The sequence below is a fragment of the Colius striatus genome, chromosome 10 (genome assembly GCF_028858725.1).
Source record: "Colius striatus isolate bColStr4 chromosome 10, bColStr4.1.hap1, whole genome shotgun sequence".
Taxonomy (NCBI): Eukaryota; Metazoa; Chordata; class Aves; order Coliiformes; family Coliidae; genus Colius; species Colius striatus.
The window spans coordinates 9199609-9216411 of record NC_084768.1 but is presented as its reverse complement, the minus strand read 5'-3'; the positions used below and the strand labels follow the sequence as shown (position 1 = coordinate 9216411).

Below are 16803 nucleotides of genomic sequence, written 5' to 3'. Positions count from 1 at the left end.
ACCTGAGACTTGCCAGAATTCCTGCTTCCCCAGGACATGCCTGTGCCCACCTGGCTGAGGCAAGATATTCAGTGACTGCCCTATGGGACCCAGGAGGTTTGCTCTTGCCTGATTAGCGGGATCTTCCTCTTATTTTTATTGTCTTCCCATTCAATATAGAGAGTTGGCTTTAGCTTGAGGGAAGGTAAAGCAGCTGCTTGGCTTTTGTGCCTTGTTGGCTCATCCTCATGCTGCAGAGGTAGTTGGAGATCTTGCTACATGACTAAAACTTGTCAGGGATCTCCTGGTCCCTAGTTGTGTGGCCATACCTGGGGTAGGGAGCAACATGGCACAGTCGGAGCCAAACCCTGTTATGGCAAAGCCAGGCAATGGCACAAACATATCCTGAATGTCCCCAAACTCATCAGAGCAGCCCTATGGGTAAAAAAACATGCATCTTGCAAGAGTAAGTACCAGGACTGGCATGGACACCTGAGACTGGCTTCACCCCCAGGCTGGGCATCCCTCTGCTGCTGGCATGACTGAAGGCAAAACCCTTCCTGGGCTGAACAGGGCAGTGCCAGCCTGCTGAGAGGGCTGCAACAAGAGTCCAAAGGGCAACCTCCTCTTTTCTTTTTGTAGAGGCATGGCATGCTGTGGTGTTACTGAAACCTGGAACAAATAATCCCTCTCCAAAGCAATTCTTAACAGTTTAGCAAGCTGACTATTAAGCAAAGCTTAATAGTTTATGGCAGCACTGGGTATCTGGGGGATGTCTCCTCCTAAAATGCACACCCAGAGACAAAAGAACATTCCTTATATACATCAAAGAGAATGAATATTCATATCAGCCTCAAGAATTCCCCACCTACCTCAGACATATGCAAATGCAGTGATCTTTAGCATGATTTGGGTGGGGAGTTGAGGAATGTAGTCACATGTTTAGCATGTACCTCTTTTAGCTCATTACCAACTCAGGGTTGTTAACCTTAATGTTATGGTTAACGAGGCAAAGGCCTCACTCTGGCCTTGCTGAAACTGTTTTGAAGCTGGTGTTCTGCTTGATCCTGCTATTTATAGCTGAAACAGGACCATCTCACCACCAAGACTTCCTCCCTCTGCTGCTTCTCCTGCTGATCTCTCAGGCCTCAGCCTCCCAGGTCTGAGAGATCCTTGTGACTGGGTGAGTGACGTGGGAATTGCATGCAAAGGGTTAAAAGTGTCAGTACCAAATTACCTGCTGGGGGTACCGACACTTTTAACCCTTTGCACATGGTTCCCACATCACCCACCCTGTCACCACAGTCACTCAACACAAAGCCCAAATCATGCTTGTATGAAATCAATTTTGGGGAGTATCTGTTACGGCGTTAAATGAGGAAGGGTCTATAGGGGTCTCATTTGGAAGAAGATATCCTAACTCTTTTTACCCTTATGTAGTCTGAAACAGCTACTTTGTTAATGTTCTGGTATGCTTTGCTGGGATCAGTGGGGCCCTGCTGCAGCTCCCCATGCAACACCTCAGAATGTTTCATCTCTGCAGGTGAATATGGTTTGTTAAATAATGCTTGGTGTCTCACATGAATAGTTCTGGAGGGGCTATTTCTCATCTTTGTGTCTTTTTGGGATAAAACACTAACTGCACAGGCTAAGTTAAAGGAGCCATTGCAAAAGGGTGCAAAATGCAGGTGCCTTTGAAGGGTTGATGCCTTGGGAAATACAGCCAGGTCACAGCTCTGTGCTGCTGCCCATCAGCTCCTGCCTCTGCATGGAGGTGCAGGGTGCCATAGGGGATAGCAGGGACCCTCCTCACCCCAGAGCTGGGCTGGGAAGTAAAACACTGACAGGAATGCCTGGCTGCCTGCTGGAGAGGCAAAGCTTGCCTTCTGCTGCTTGCCCTGTGGCTATCAGGCACTTTGGTTCTGAGCTGAACCATGGGCTCATTTTAATTGAGAGTTTTTCCTAAGAGCTGCTGAAAGGCAGTGGGTTCTTCCTGAGCTGAACCTGCCCAACACCTACCCACTGTTTATTCTCACACCTGACTCAAAGCCTTTCTGCAGGTGAAAAGTATCTGAGCAAGCTCAGAGAGGCACCAGAAATGCCCCTGAAAGAGCTGCAGAGCATCTTTGTTTAATCCTGTTAGCTGGCCATGAGGTTGCACTTCTGGCCAGGCTCATGCTGGGCTTTGCCTTTGCACCTCCTCACTGCTATGGAAATGCTGGCAGCACACAGGTTGCTGCTGGGTAAAGCTCAGCAAGGAAATAATTCCTGCAGGAAGTTTAATTGCAACCATTAAGCCTTTAATCTCCCCATGGTCTGTACCTCTAAATGGAGATGCTGTCCCTGAAACACAGGCATACACATATCTGCATACCTGCTCACTGCTTGTTTAGCATGGTGTTTATGGCTATTTGTAGTCAACCAGAAGCAAGTAGTTACACACTTATTTGACCATAAAATTCATTTAAAACTAAAAATAGAAATGCCACACATAAGTAAACCTCTCTGTCCTTGGAAAACAACCCAACAAACCAACTCCCCTGCTCAAAGCTCCGTCACATTTCTTGAGCACAGCCTCCAAGCGTTAAGAGTAACAAAATGTGTTGCATGGGGATCAAAAAGGAGGAGCAGAGTGGCTGTCTTGGTGGGGCTGGGGATGAAGATGGTGGCAACCAGCATGGGCTTGTTCACCAACAGAGGCTGCTGATGCAAGTCCTTCACCGTCACATCTCCCTGTGATCTTCATCAGTAAGAAGTCTATGAGATGCCAGCAGAACCATTTGGAGCTGTATGGTAGACATGAAGCCTTCCCACAGGGATGGGTGGCTGCCAGAGACCCACTGCTTCCCAAGCCCACCTTAGGATGGGGGGGTCCAGGACTCTCAGCTGTAAAGCAGAAAGAGCTTTTGCTTTTGTCCAGACAAGTTTAAAAGTGCTGTCCTGCTAGAAAACAGACACTTAAAAGTTGTAAACAAACACAGACAAAGTGGGATACTCCCTAAAAGGTTGCTTTAAGTAGAGATTTCATTTCATCTGGATGTCTCATTCCAGTAGAATCTTATCGGCAAGTTTCTGGGCTGCCTGGGAAATCTTGCTGCCTCACCAGGGAAAAGGATATTTAAAAAGGATTAAATCTGACAAGTCTTATACTAAAAGTGGATTTTTAAGACATAAGCAAAGATTCAAGAGGAAAAGGTTAGTGAGCTGTTGAAAACACAACTGCATTTAGGCTAATAAAGCTTTATTTCTAGTAAGAGAGTAACAGACTGAATGTGATGAGCTGTGATGAGCTGTGCTGAGTGCTGGGCTGAAGTACGGATGAAGGCAGGAGGATGCTGTGACAGTGATGGGAATGGAGTGGAGCCAGATACCCTCTCAGCACAGACTCCCACCAGGCCCCTCACCTCCTAAACACTGCCAAGGTCCTTCCTGGGTGAGCAACATGAGCATGAGGAGCAAAGAGCAGCAACAGGCTGATGAAAGCAGGTGTTAAGGAAGAGTTGGTGAGCATATTGAGAACCCAGAGGTCAAAATTAAAGGCTTGACCTGAATTTGAAGTCTGTCAGACACCAAAAGGCCCACTTCTCCTCCCAGGTAGGGGATCCTCACTCTGCCCCATCCCACAGGAAAACTGCCAGTGAGGGCTCAGCTCACCCTACAGCTACAGAGTGATTCAGACCAATCCAACACCCAGGCTCCTTGCTCATTAAGGCTCGCTCCAATTAGCTTCCTCTTTAAAACAGAGCAAGGAAAGATGCAAAGTCTGTTTCACAAAGCTCCCACCTATATTTCTCCCCAAATATTGAAGTGATGTTTCTGCCCACAGACAATAGGACTCTCTGGATAGTTCATTTGCTGGAAAAAGAATTGACAGCCCCATTAATCTTGCAGCCTGTGACTTTTAAACCAGGGCTGTCAGTGTGGATGCTCTGGGATGAGGCTGAATAAATGTCACAGGATGCTGGTGTCCTGCAGACATCCTGCCCCACTCTGCCCACCAGCCCTGAGACTTCCAGATGTCCATCTCTTCATTTACCCAGCCCAAGGCTGGGTGATTTGTGCATGGGATCACCTCATCCCATTAGCTGCAAACACAAATGACCCTGGAAAAATAACTCTGCTTGTGAAGGGCAGCCACCACCCCCCAGCTCAGCCCCACCGAATGAGCCCACCAAGGTGCTGGCCATGGCAGCTGCAGCTCTCCAAGGCCAGGTCTCCCTCACATATCTGCCCCCTAGATGGGTTTAGCAGTGCAGCTCCTACCACATCAGCTGTGCTTTAGGGAGGTATGGGCAGAGGGAGGCAGTGAGGGCTTTGCTGGATGCGCCTGTGACCCTACCAGGTACAAACAATTCCAGCACTTCCCACATACATGACAGGAGCAGCCTTGCAGTCCATTTTCAAATACTCATTACCTCAGTCCTCATTATTATTGCTCTTATTCTCTACAGGTATGGAAACCCCTCAGGCTATCAGGGGTTGTTGTGGCGACAGCTTCAATCCTCTCTGACTCTTGCACTTCATCTTTGCCACACAAAGATTATCAATTTCCTTGACCTCACCTCTAAGTGCCAGAAGAAATGGCAGCACTTTCATGGCATTCTGTTTTTGCTGCTCTCTCCTGACCCACAGATTGAATAGATGCCAGAGTTTTCTATCTTTGATCCCAAGGCTGGATTAACAGGATTAACTTCCAGCTTTCCTTACAACCTTTCTCCTAGGAGCTGACTTAAATAACATGCAGTGATGCTATCCCATGCCACAGCCTGGCAGTAGTTTCCCATGCCCTTGCCCAGGCAGCAGCTTCCAGGCCAGAAGATGTCCCAGAAGGACAGGATGGTCCCAAACCTGATGGCACAAATGCTGCTGAGGCAGGATTGCTGTGACCTGAGCCATGTCAAGTGCCATGGAGAGCCTGGCAGTCACTGGCAGCTGCCCTCCCTCTCTGCAGCCTGTTTCTAAATTCACCCAGATACAGAGCAGCTCATTCCAACACAGGCCAAAAACTCCCACATTGCCAATGAATCCAGCCTCTGTGCTGCCCCTAAGGCACAGGAAAATGGCTTTCTGCAAGAGGCAGCTGTATATCACTCACCAATACCAAGGTCCTTCACAAAAACATGGCTTTGCTCCGCTCTAATTGCTCTAAATGAAGCAATTGCATTAGGCTCCCTCCCCTCATGGTACCTGCTGACAGATGCTCTCCACCAGCTCACTAAGTCTGCCCTCAATGTCGATTAGATCTCAGTGCTCAGGTGCTGGAAAAGTGGCCACCTCTGCCTGTCATACCTTGCTCCCAAAGGTTTCCCAAACACCCAAGACAGGCTGGCAGCAGGGGACCAGGAACCAACCAGACAGGGCAGAGGTCATCTTCCAGCTTCACCAAGGAGGTTAATTTAGGAAAGAGAGAAACCAGGCTTACCTCCTCTGCAAAGCTGGGGTGCAGCCACGCTCCTTTTCTCCCTCTGGGCTCTTCACCAGGGGTCTTAGTGCTGTTTCTGCATTCTGAGGCTCAGCCTGGCTCTGCTCCCATCCCAGCAGGTTTCCAGGTATCCAGGGCATACTTGCAGGCTCTGGACAGTAAGCTGTCACTTCCATGCTAACCTAGCACCTAGGGTGAAAAGCAGAGCAAATGGTCTTATAGAGCTGTCACACTTAAATATGATACAAGTTAGGCCATAACTCACCTAACCTCCATAATTTCTAGTGACAGTTGCTATTAACAAGCAGCTTCTCATTTCCCTCTGCTCTGGGGCTGCTGCTGCAGAGCTCGAGGCATCCTTGCTGCAGGCACTTACACCAGGGAGATGCTCCTCTTCCCTGGGCAATGTCACTGCTCTGGGTTTATTCTCGCTCCTGCTCTAATTTTCCCATACATCATTTAGCAAAGGACATACAACCAAAGGGCCTGGGCCTTTCTGCTTTGGGACAGCCTCATGCCACCACATGCGGGCCAACAAGCAGAGTGGCTTCCAGCTTCTCCATTGACCACACCAGTGGGGACAGAGGGGGATCTCCCCAGAGCTGAGCTGCTGGGGCGCGAGGGCTGCAGGGTCAGCACTGCTGGTGCTATTGCTCAGGAACCTCTGGGCTCTGGCTTGGGGCTGCTTGCTCCCTGTACCCCCCCACACACACACTCTCACTCTCTTCCTGCCTGGAATCAGTCCATTGCCATGGAAACAGCAGTGACATCAGGCACTGCTAATGTTATTCCAATGACTAATTGTGTTAGGAACAGCGAGCCAGATTACTGAAACTATTCCCAGGCCCCACAGATCCCTACCTAACGCCCCAGGCAGATGCCAGAACCTGTCTTTCCCCTGCAGGGATGCCAGGCAGGGCTGGAGAAGGACCCTCACCTGGGCCTGGATGTGGGGCACAGAGGGGCTGCTTGGGTTCCAACCTGCTCTTACTTTGAATCCTAATTTTCTGAGGCTCCTTTAGAGTTGTTTTGTACCTGTATAAAGCAGCCTCAGAGGCTGCTCTGGCTGGTACCTTTCTGCAGTGGGGTGGGTGGATGGCAATAGCACTGCATGGTGTGCAGGAGGAGATTCTGCACAGCCAGAGAGTGTGGCCATGGACTGGTGGCATCTGCCTCTGCAAAAAAAGTGAGCCAGACTTCTTTATTTTCACTCCAACTTTGTTAAATTTAGTGATTTCCCCAAAACCTCTAAGGGCAGCCTGGGCACCATCCACCCTGTTGTTGCAGCAGGGAGGAGCATCATACCTAGAGCCATCCTACAACACAGTGAGTATCCGGCCCAGAGCTGCTGGTTATCCCCTCAGTTCCTAACTCCAGAGATCCCATCAGACTTCAGAACAAGGGAAAACTCTGAGGGGATGGCACTTTGCCACAGCAGCTGATGTGAAAGACAGTTAGGAGGGCAGCCCTTCAACAGTTTTGCTTTTAAATGACAAACACCATAAAAAAGGTTCCAGTCAGAGGCAACTCACAGGATGGGACAATGAAACTGGCTCTTGGCAGACAGCAGCTGTGTGCAGGGCTGAGTGCTTGCAGACTCCTTTTCTCAGTAATCTGCTGGATCCTGGAGCCATCTGAAAAAGAGAAAAACACCAGACCAGCTCTGACTGCTTGTTTATTCATTTATATGTTTTAAATCCCTTATTTAAGATAACATGATAGCTTATTGCAGCAGCAATTTCTACCTCCTGGCTCCCTACAGCATCCTGGCTCTTTAGGGCTCTGTGTTATTTACTGCCTGAAACTGAAACAAGGAGCACTATGAAAACATGTTGAGGAATTACTGGGGCACCTCGGACACAGCCTGAAAGGAACTGGTGTTCACAGCCTTCTAACTTATTTAACCCTCTGTTGCCCAACCAGCAGGCAGGGCAGTGGTGTTTCCCTTCCTCCCCACAGCCCCCACGCTCCTGCCACATCCTCCTCCAGGCCCAATCATGTTAATTAGTGGAAGATACTGATTTCACCTTTGCATCATTCTGAGAAGCATTAATTACAGAAGAAGGCACTGCTAATATAGAAGTGTTTCTCCCAGTGCCTGAAATCTGGGTGCTATCAGCCACTTGGGGAGGACAGTGGTGAACCAGCATTTAGGCATTTAACCTCTGTAAGAGATCTACTCCTCAATCCCCAGCCATCACAGAAAGTTAGTGCCTCCTAGACTGATGCCCTTTCACTTAAGGACAGAGCAGTCTTTCATTATTTTTTTACCAACAAATTAAACAATGTGTTATTTCTCCTTTTTTTCTTACCCTTTCTCCACAAAAATACACTTTCCCATAACAGACAGAAACACAGCTGTCCCTGCAGGCTGCCAGGGGCTGAGGCTGCAGACTGGGCTGGGGCTATATGTGATGGGGAGCCTGCACCAGCTTTTCCCCATTGATACAGGAGCCTGCACCAGCTTTTCCCCATTGATAGGCTCATTTAGGCATCCCTGTCCCCCACAGTGCCCATTAACACACATGAGAGAGTGCCCTGAGGTGAGAGCTTCACTAATCGAATGTGCTATTAAGATCCTAATCCGTTTCATTATCCTGTTTCATTTGACACTTATCAAGGCTCAGAGCTGCTCTGTGTAATAGGGACGAAGGCACACGGCCTGTCCTGTGGATAAATAATCCTTTTCATTAGACCCATAATTCCCTTTTATCCTTTATTAGTTTGTTTCTAAAGCCAAAGGGTGATGGGGATGTGCAGCTCTGGCAGAGACACCATGGATTTTCTCTTCTTGTATGCAACCACGCTGAGTGTAAGACTATGAGGGATACACAGGCAGCAGCAGTATCAAAACAAACAAAAAAAGCCCTGAAAAAGAGGCTACACAATACCCAATCATTGATTATCTGATTACTTCTAATTGGACTGTGTTTTGGGGATGTTATCTAGAAGACTGTCCACTGAATATTTTGGAGACTGATGTGATTAAATACTTCAGCCTCACCTGAAATCATTTCTAGCTTCTTTTTTTATTTCTTTGGGAGTTGGGCAGAGAGGAACCTCATGAGGTTTAACAAGGGCAAGTACAGAGTCCTGCATCTGGGGAGGAACAACCCCCTGCACCAGTACAGGCTGAGGATTGACCTGCTGGAGAGCAGCTCTGGGACAGGGACCTGGGAGTGCTGGTGGGCAGCAACTAACCATGAGCCAGCAGTGTGCCCTCATGAGCAAGAAGCCAATGACATCCTGGGGTACATCAAGAAGAATGTGGCCAGCAGGTCAAGGGAGGTTCTGCTCCCCCTCTACTCTGCCCTGGTGAGGCCTCATCTGGAGTCCTGTGTCCAGTTCTGGGCTCCTCAGCTCAAGAGGGACAAGGAACTGCTGGAGAGAGTCCAGTGCAGGGTGACCAAGATGATCAAGGGACTGGAATATTTTCCTTATGAGGAAAGGCTGCGGGAACTGAGGAGACTGAGGAGGGATCTCATTAATATTTACAAATATCGATATGGTGGATGTCAGGAGGTTGGGGCAGCACTTTTTTTCTGTTGTATCTAGTGACAGAACAAGGGGTGATGGGAAGAAACTGGAACACAAGAAGTTCCACTTAAGCATCAGGAAAAACTCTTTCAGTGCTAAGGTGAGGGAGCCCTGGCACAGGCTGCCCAGGGAGGGTGAGGAGGCTCCTTCTCTGGAGGTCTCCAATACCCACCTGCACACGTTCCTGTGTGACCTGATCGAAGGGGAACCTACTTTAGCAGGCAGTTAGATTAGATGATCTCTACAGGTCCCTTCCAACCCCTACCATTCTATGATTCCTCCTCTGCTTGGTAGCCACCCAAGATGGTCTCAAAGGTCAGCAGAGGAGAGGGGGGCTGGAACTAAATACAGGTGGTTCAGGAGGCTGATAAAGCAGGGAGCTCCCCTAGAACCAATGCAGTAGGCAGTCAATCAGTCAGTCAATCAGTCACCACCACCACCTCCAGCACAGGTTCTCTATCTCCTCTTCAAAACAAATGAAGATGATGATGCGTGACTCTGCCTGGGGACTACACATGAGTGTGGGGATGTTGTGAGTGGGGAAAGGTCTTAAGTTATCAGATAAACACTCCTAAATACATGGACTTCCCACACAGAAACACATTTGAAATGGCATTAAACCTTCCTACCATTAGATAAAGATTTTATGAAACAGTAGTTTTGTGAATATAATATAAATCTCAAGTATTAGGTCATGGCAGTTCTTCAGAAACAGCTGGGGGAAATGCCTACATCTCCCTCAGATGTAGGTAAGATTTAGGCAAAAAATCTTAATGCTTCCACTGAGCAAAGCTGAAACGTTTCAACCACAGGTTTAGCAAGCTCCTATCTAAAAGTAACCTCTCTGGGTGTCTGAAGGATTTTTGGGAGCAGCCTCACGTGCCAGCAAGCCTTCCAGCCCATGCACTGACACTGAAACCTCCCCAAGCTCACACTGAGGTTGCTGCCAGCTGCTCCCTGTCAGGAGAGGGGATGAGTTTGGCCCCAGCTGGGCTAGACCATGGTTTTGTCCTTGCTGGGTCAGGCTGGTAGCACGTGAAGCAGGTAGATGCAGCCCTGGAGCACCCTGTGCCATCCTCCCATAGCCACCCAGCCTCAGCAGCAAAGCCCCCAGGTCTGCCTGGCTTCAACTTACTCAAGAACATCATTGCCCTTCATCCAGGACAGCAGCACACACACACTTCAGTTTCCATCTCCAAGCAACATGTCAAAGGAGAGGAGATACAGCCTGGTGACTACCTCCTTGCTTAGCTGGGGTTGCTACTTGAGCCAGGAAACAGGGAGAGGCCCTATCCCCATAGCCAGAGGCAGGAGTGGAGGGGATGAGCAGCAGATGGAGCAGCTCTTACAGTGGGACTCTTAGAGGGGCTTGGGCCCTTTTGATAATTTATTAGCATAGAGAGTCCCTGCAGCCAAAACAGCAAAAGCCCTGTTTCTTCCTCTGCTCTAACCCATTTCTTTTGAGACCAACAATTTCTGAGCAATTGATGCAAAAAATCTCTATTTTTAAAAGCATCATTTCCCTTAGAAATTCGATGCAGTCTGCTCCTTCAGCACTGCCCCAGGGCAGTGGAGGAGAGGACCCAGCTCTGCAGCTCTTCCCCTGGGCTCAGCACTCCTGGGGAGCCTGGGGAAGGCAGCTCTGCCACAGGCACTGAGCTGCTCTGTCGGGTTCCCACTAGAAAAACAGAGCTCGAAGCCCAGAGCCATGTGTCTATGTTTGGGGAAATGGTGCTGAGCGAGGGGACTAATGTGCTGCACTGCTGGTGAGGAGGGCAGTGGGGTGGCCCCTGCACCCACCAGAGATGCCCCAGGGATGAGGGGCTCGTGATTGAGAGCAGCAGCAACTTTGAGCTGCAGCTGAAACAGGAGGGAATATCCCCACCAGCTCCTTGGCACGGCCCCACATGAATTACTCACTGCATGGCTGCGTTAAGCATCTCCAGGGCAGCACTGGGGAACTTCAGCCCCAGGTTTTCTCTTCAAGTGTACAAGAGAGATATTTTTATTTAAAATGCACCATCATCTCCAAATAAAATTAAACACAGGCAAGCAAAAACTCCCCGCTGAGCAGTGAGACTATAAATCACTCCCTCTCCTAACCCTGCCGGCTGCAGAGGCTGGAGCATGGCCATGGCTGCTGGGCAAAATGCAGAAAGCACATTTTTCCACCCCTAGGGCTCTGCAGTTTTCTCCCTGGGAAGTTCCACAGCCCGTCCCCATCACCCCTGCAGCTCCCAGAGGAGCGGCAGAGCCGTGCACCCCATCCATCCTCACAGCACCCTCATGGGGACGGCAGCTTCAGGTGTCACCGTCCCGCCCTGTTGCACTCCTGCCCTTCCCATCCCACACCTCTCTCTTTCCCCACAGCACTTACGGCCCCAGTCACTTGCAGATCTGCCCTTCCAGAGCACAGGTTCGTTCATGCCTGTCCCACGTCGTGAGCCACATCCCCCTGCCCAGCCATGGAGGTGCAGACCCTGAGCACATCAATACAAAGCTCTCCTCGCTGTAGTGATCCGAATTACACTGTGATATAAAGGCCTATTAAAGGCTCCTTTCTAGAACAAATGCTGCCCCCGTGGCTAATCAGCAGAGAATTTCCTTCATTGAGAGACAAAATTAATATCATTGTTTAGCAGATGCAACGACGCCGAGTAACTAACTTGCAATTGAGCTTTATTGTTATGATGCCTTTTGTTGCTGGTCTTGGCCTCGAGTGGGTGGCAATGAAAAAGGAAGAATACAAATGAAAACCTGGAAAAGCCTGAAATAAATTCATGCCCTGAAACTGTGAGGATCCAGGGATTAATGAGGGATGTCAGCAGCAGTCCTCAGTACAAGAAGGACAGGCAAGCAGCCTTGGCCAGGACATCTTCCCCCAGCCTCATGGGCAGCCCCCACTCTCAGCTGTGGGCTTTACAGTGTATTTTTGTTTTTGAAAGAGGTCTGTAAAGAGAGAAGACGCTATGTCAGCACCATGAAAGCCAGTGTTAATCAAGGGTGGCAGCGTGGTCTCCTCGCGGATGGTTAGCATTATAAAGCATATATTAGCATTTTTAGTATTAATCAGTATAGGCAAGAAAAATCCTTTAAAAAAAGCTCATTAGAAAGCTCATTTACTTAGAAGACCAGAATGCATTAACATCATGTCTCAAGGCTGTGAAGCGTTCAGAGAGTGAACTTCCCCTGGCTGGCGGCTCGCCCACACCTCACAGGTCCAGGCTCTTCCCACACTGTCTCCTCCCAGCTCAGATCAGGAGCTAATCCTGTCCTAGGAGTCACAAACCCTCTCACACCAAACACAGAATGAACCACGTGTCAGGCTTTGCCATCAGCCCAAGACTTATTCCAGCTCCCTGCTGAGCTCGTGGCCAACCTGGTCCCACAGGCAGCCTTCATGTAAAAGCATCCTGAGAGAAGCTCTGCCTGTGGCCTTTCCATGGCCAGAGCCCTCCTGCCCTGTCGTCCCAGGACCTGTCTGGTCACACAGCCCTGGCACCTACCAGTGTTTGGCCCAGGGCAGCTGTGAATCCTATGTGGAATCACAGAAACACACAATGGTGGGGGTTGGAAGGGTCCTCTAGAGCTCATCCAGCCCAATCCCCCTGCTAAAGCAGGTTCCCCTCAATCAGGGGACACAGGAACGTATCCAGGAGCGTTTGGAAGCCTCCAGAGGAGCCTCCACACCCTCCCTGGGGCAGGGCTCCCTCACCTCAACAGTCACATACTTTTTGCTCGTGTTCAAGTGGAACTTAAAGCTCGTGTCCTTTACTCCTTGTCCTGTCACTGGGTGCTACAGAAAAAAAGACTGGCCCCATTCTCTTGACACCCACCCTTTAGGTATTTATAAGCATTGATAACTGTCCCTTCTCAGCCTTCTCCAGACCAAACAGACCAAGGCCCTGCAGACTTTCCTTGTTAGAGAGATGTTCCAGTCCCCTCATCATCTTGGAGGCCCTGTGCTGGACTCTCTCCAGCAGTTCCCTGTTTCTTAAGCTGAGGAGCCCAGAACTGGACACAGGGCTCCAGATGAGGCCTCACCCGGGCAGAGGAGGGGTGATGGTGGGTGGGACACAAGAGGCAAGCACAATCAAACAAAATCCTTCACCTGCCCCCCAAATGCTGGAGAAGGTTTCTCATCTGAGCAGTTGGCACAGCAGCAAATGCCAGCTTCTTACCATGGATGTGTACTGGTGTCACACAGGGCATTTGGTGGCTCCTGCAAGGGAAGGCGGGCAGGCCCGGGCCTGCGACGCCAGCTCACCCCCATGGCCACTGAGGCGTTCAGGCCTGCCAGAGGCCTCACAGCTCCCTCCAGAGCACCCGTGGGCTGCTGGAAGGCAAAGCAGCCACCTTGCAAAACAACCACGCTGCGATAATAAGGTCAGATGGGAGAGGGAGAGCGTTAGTAGGGGCCCAGAGCCTGCTTTGACAGCTACTCTAGCAAATTCCTTGTTTGCTTGTCTTGGAGGCAGTCAGTCACGCTAGAAAGCTAACGCTCAAACATTCCTTAGCTGTACTTAATGCTAAATCAAAGCATGAGCTACCAGGAGAGCATGGCTCACTCCCAGCTCAGCTGCTCACGGGGAGCAGGCTGGCTGCAGGGGCTGTGCCTCTGCCTTCCCTGCCCGCTGCCCAGTTTGGCCCCTGGAGCTGTAGGTTGCCTTCCCGGGCTGCGGGGGCTGTCCCAGGCACAGACACATACGCGGGGGTCCTGTCACACTGATGGGAGATCAACCCTCTGATCCCACTTTAGGAGGATGAAACACACAAGAGCCAAAGGGCAAGGAAAAGTCAAAGTGGGGATAATTTGCCTCACTTAAATGCTTGCAAAGTGCTTGCACTCCCTTTATTCACATTTAGTGCCTAGATGGACCTGCACAAGGAGTAGTTCCTGGGGAGTAAAAGGTTCTCCAGCCCTACAGAAGAAAGCAAACCAAAGGACTCAATGCAGACCCCTAGAGCCATGCTGGAAAATAAGGTGGCACTTACCTGACTGCTTCAGCTTTGTGGCTTAGCAGGGCACAGCTGCCTTGTCACGGCAGGACAAGGGTGAAAGACTGGCAGTCATTCACAAGCACAAAGCCCACAGGATCCAGAAGCTGGGGCTGGGACAGGCACCCCAAGCCTGGGCCAAGAGCTAGCACTAGATGTGACTGGATGCTCTGCATGCCTTGTCACTCATTTCACAGCAGCTTGAGAACAAAACCTCACTGCATAGCTGAGGGTCAGAGAAGAGGGAGCTCGAGCATTAGACACGTTATTTCCCACGAAGCAGGCACCATGCTGCCACACACTCAGCTCACACCAACTACTATGGGCTCATCCTACTGCAGGAGCTGGAGGAGGAATGCCACAGGGAACCCAAAACACTCTAAGGTGGAAATCACTATTCCCAGCAGCTCTTATTTTTAAACATAGGTTGCAGCCCTTATTTACCAGCAGGCGCAATGTTGTCAGGAGCAGTGGCTGCAGATGCCTCGCTTGCCTTCTGCAAAGCAAATCTCCTGTTTTGACTGCAAGCTGATTGATGCTTAGTTATTTGGGGAGGAATATTTCTAGCTGTACAGTGAGAGCCAGAGTTATCAGCCAATTAGGTATTTGTGGGCATTTCCTAGCACGATGTTTGGAACATAAGCACCAGTTACATCAGAGAAATGGGTTAAACTGCACTTTTATAAACACCTCCATGCTGGCCTACCAGAAACTCTACAGGCAGAAGTCCTGTGAAAGCTTCTCTTCAGGCTACACTTAGAAGCAATCCATCACCAGAGAAAGTGTGGTTTAGAACTGCAGCAGTAACTCAGCCTGTCTTCAAAGAAGCATTACTGGAGCATGAAGTGAGAGGCCAAACGCTCCCAGCCCCACAAGGAAGGTTGGATGCTACAGGGGCTCCCTGGGGACAGGCTTTGCTGTGACCTATCACCAGGCAAACCACTTGGGGCTGCCTCAGGTATACCCAACAACCACATACAGTGTCTCTGGCAGGTGCTGATTTAATCCTGGTTTCCTGCTTTTCCAGCACTGGCTATTGCCTCTAATAAGTTCCTCTTTCCCTGAGATGACTTAGAAACCCCGGATCCAAACCCAAACTAAACTAGCTCCCTTTAGGATGCACCAAGAGGGAGAACTTCTCCTGTAGCCTCTTCAAAAAATAAAACCAGCCCTGCTGCCTGTTCACTACCAGCCTTCCTCCCCAACTTGTGTTTTGCAGCCAGTTGTGCGCAACATGACTCACTCTCCACCAGCTTCTCTGGCCGATAACCCCCCCTTCTCTGCTCAACTGCTGCACCAACAATGTTAGGGCAGACCCGTGCTTTCACAGGGACACACACAACCAGCACAGTGATACAGCAAAGAACAAACCACTTATCACCCTGTCTCTTTGCTTTTCAGCCTGCAGTGGGTTGTTTACAACACTCTCCAATCTCTGTGAAGCAACACTTCACATCTCCCGAGCGCTTGAGCCATGGATGAAATGCACCGCTTGAGTCATCTCCCGCCTGCCGCAGCATCTGCCACCGACCAAACGGCCCTGTGCTTGCTGGTTGCCACATGTCTCCCAGGGCATCCATTCCTCCTTCTACAGCATCTTCAACTGCTGACACAAAGCCAAGCCCCAGTGATTGAGAAGGTCACTGCAGCCTTTAAAGTCAGTGGGTAACGGGGGTGGGCGGGAGTCAGCCCAAGCAATGAAAGGAAAATGCTTCCAACGCCACGGCAACAAACATCTCCTTGTTCCTTGGTTATATCCCATGAGGTGTGACTGCAGTCATCCAGATCCTTTTCCTGCCCTCCTTGCAGCTGGTGCTAATCCAGGGATGTTTTTCTTGGGCTTTTCGGTGGCATTTATCACACAGCATCTCCCAGCAGTGCTGGAGAGACAGCTGATGCCTGGCCAAGCCCACAAGGACTGGAAAGCTTCTGTATTTCAGATGCAGCCTCATGCCTCAAAAGCCATCAAAAGTTGTGGCCAGCCACTGAGGCATGACCACAGCTCAGTTCCTTTGTGTCCAGCCTCTGCAGAGGGTCTGTGATTTCTCAATGGCAGCCTTCATAGGAAAACCACCCTCCAAAATCTGGTGTGTGAAAGCACCAAGCTCTTAAAGCATCTCCTGCTTTGCGCTCTCTGTGCTGGCACTGAGAAGGAGGGCAAAGGAAAGAGGGGGCTGCAGGTATTGGTTTTAAACCCACTGTCCCACTGACTTTCCATGGGGAGTGCAGAATAACTGCTCTGGTTGAAACGGTTAATTGGCACCTGAAAGAAAAGGCAGTGGGAAGCCAGTGCCAGAAAATAAAAACTGTACTTGCTGATGCTCTTTTTATGAGGTGTCTGAAGGCAGCACAGCACCAGCGCTGGAAAGATCTGCTTTTATGGTGCTTCAGCTGCAGCCCCCCTCGATGCTCCCACAAAGACAAGCAGCCCCAGCTCCAACATTCCACCAGAGTCAGAAACAATCCTTTAGGGTCAAGCAGGGAAAAGGTGCTGCCAGTTGTGATCTGTGCTGAAAAAGGATCCTTGGCTGAACACTGAACCACACTGCACCTGTGATCCCAGGAAACAAAAGCCATCCCCTGAGCAACTGCTGTCAGTTTGAGTGGGCAGCAGCTTGACACTCGGTGGTATTCAGCATGAAGCCAACCCCGATAAGCCACAGCAAAGCATGAGCTAGACCTGCATTTGGAGTGCTCCAGCCATGCTCAAGAACATTAGCCAGCTATTTGCTGCTGAAAACTCCCAGAGAACAAAGAATCTTTATGGAGGGCAATGCTTTAATCTTAAATGTGATGCGGTATGAAAATTCCCTTGTATAAAAGCTGAGGGAGGATATGAAATGCTCAGGGAGAGACAGGCTGGTACT

The 16803-nt window shown here is 50.0% G+C and overlaps 1 protein-coding gene across 1 annotated transcript in view; it reads right to left on the bottom strand.

Annotated features, from left to right (window-relative positions):
- The window catches only part of LOC104553787 (transmembrane protein 121), a 113131-nt gene that overhangs the window by 73158 nt on the left and 23170 nt on the right, over nucleotides 1-16803 (bottom strand). The window contains exons 2-3 of the mRNA XM_062003714.1: nucleotides 6934-7035; nucleotides 5402-5590 (exon numbers count right to left, since the gene is read on the bottom strand). The gene's annotated coding sequence lies outside the window, so the exon portion shown is untranslated. The remainder of the gene's footprint in view (nucleotides 1-5401; nucleotides 5591-6933; nucleotides 7036-16803) is intronic.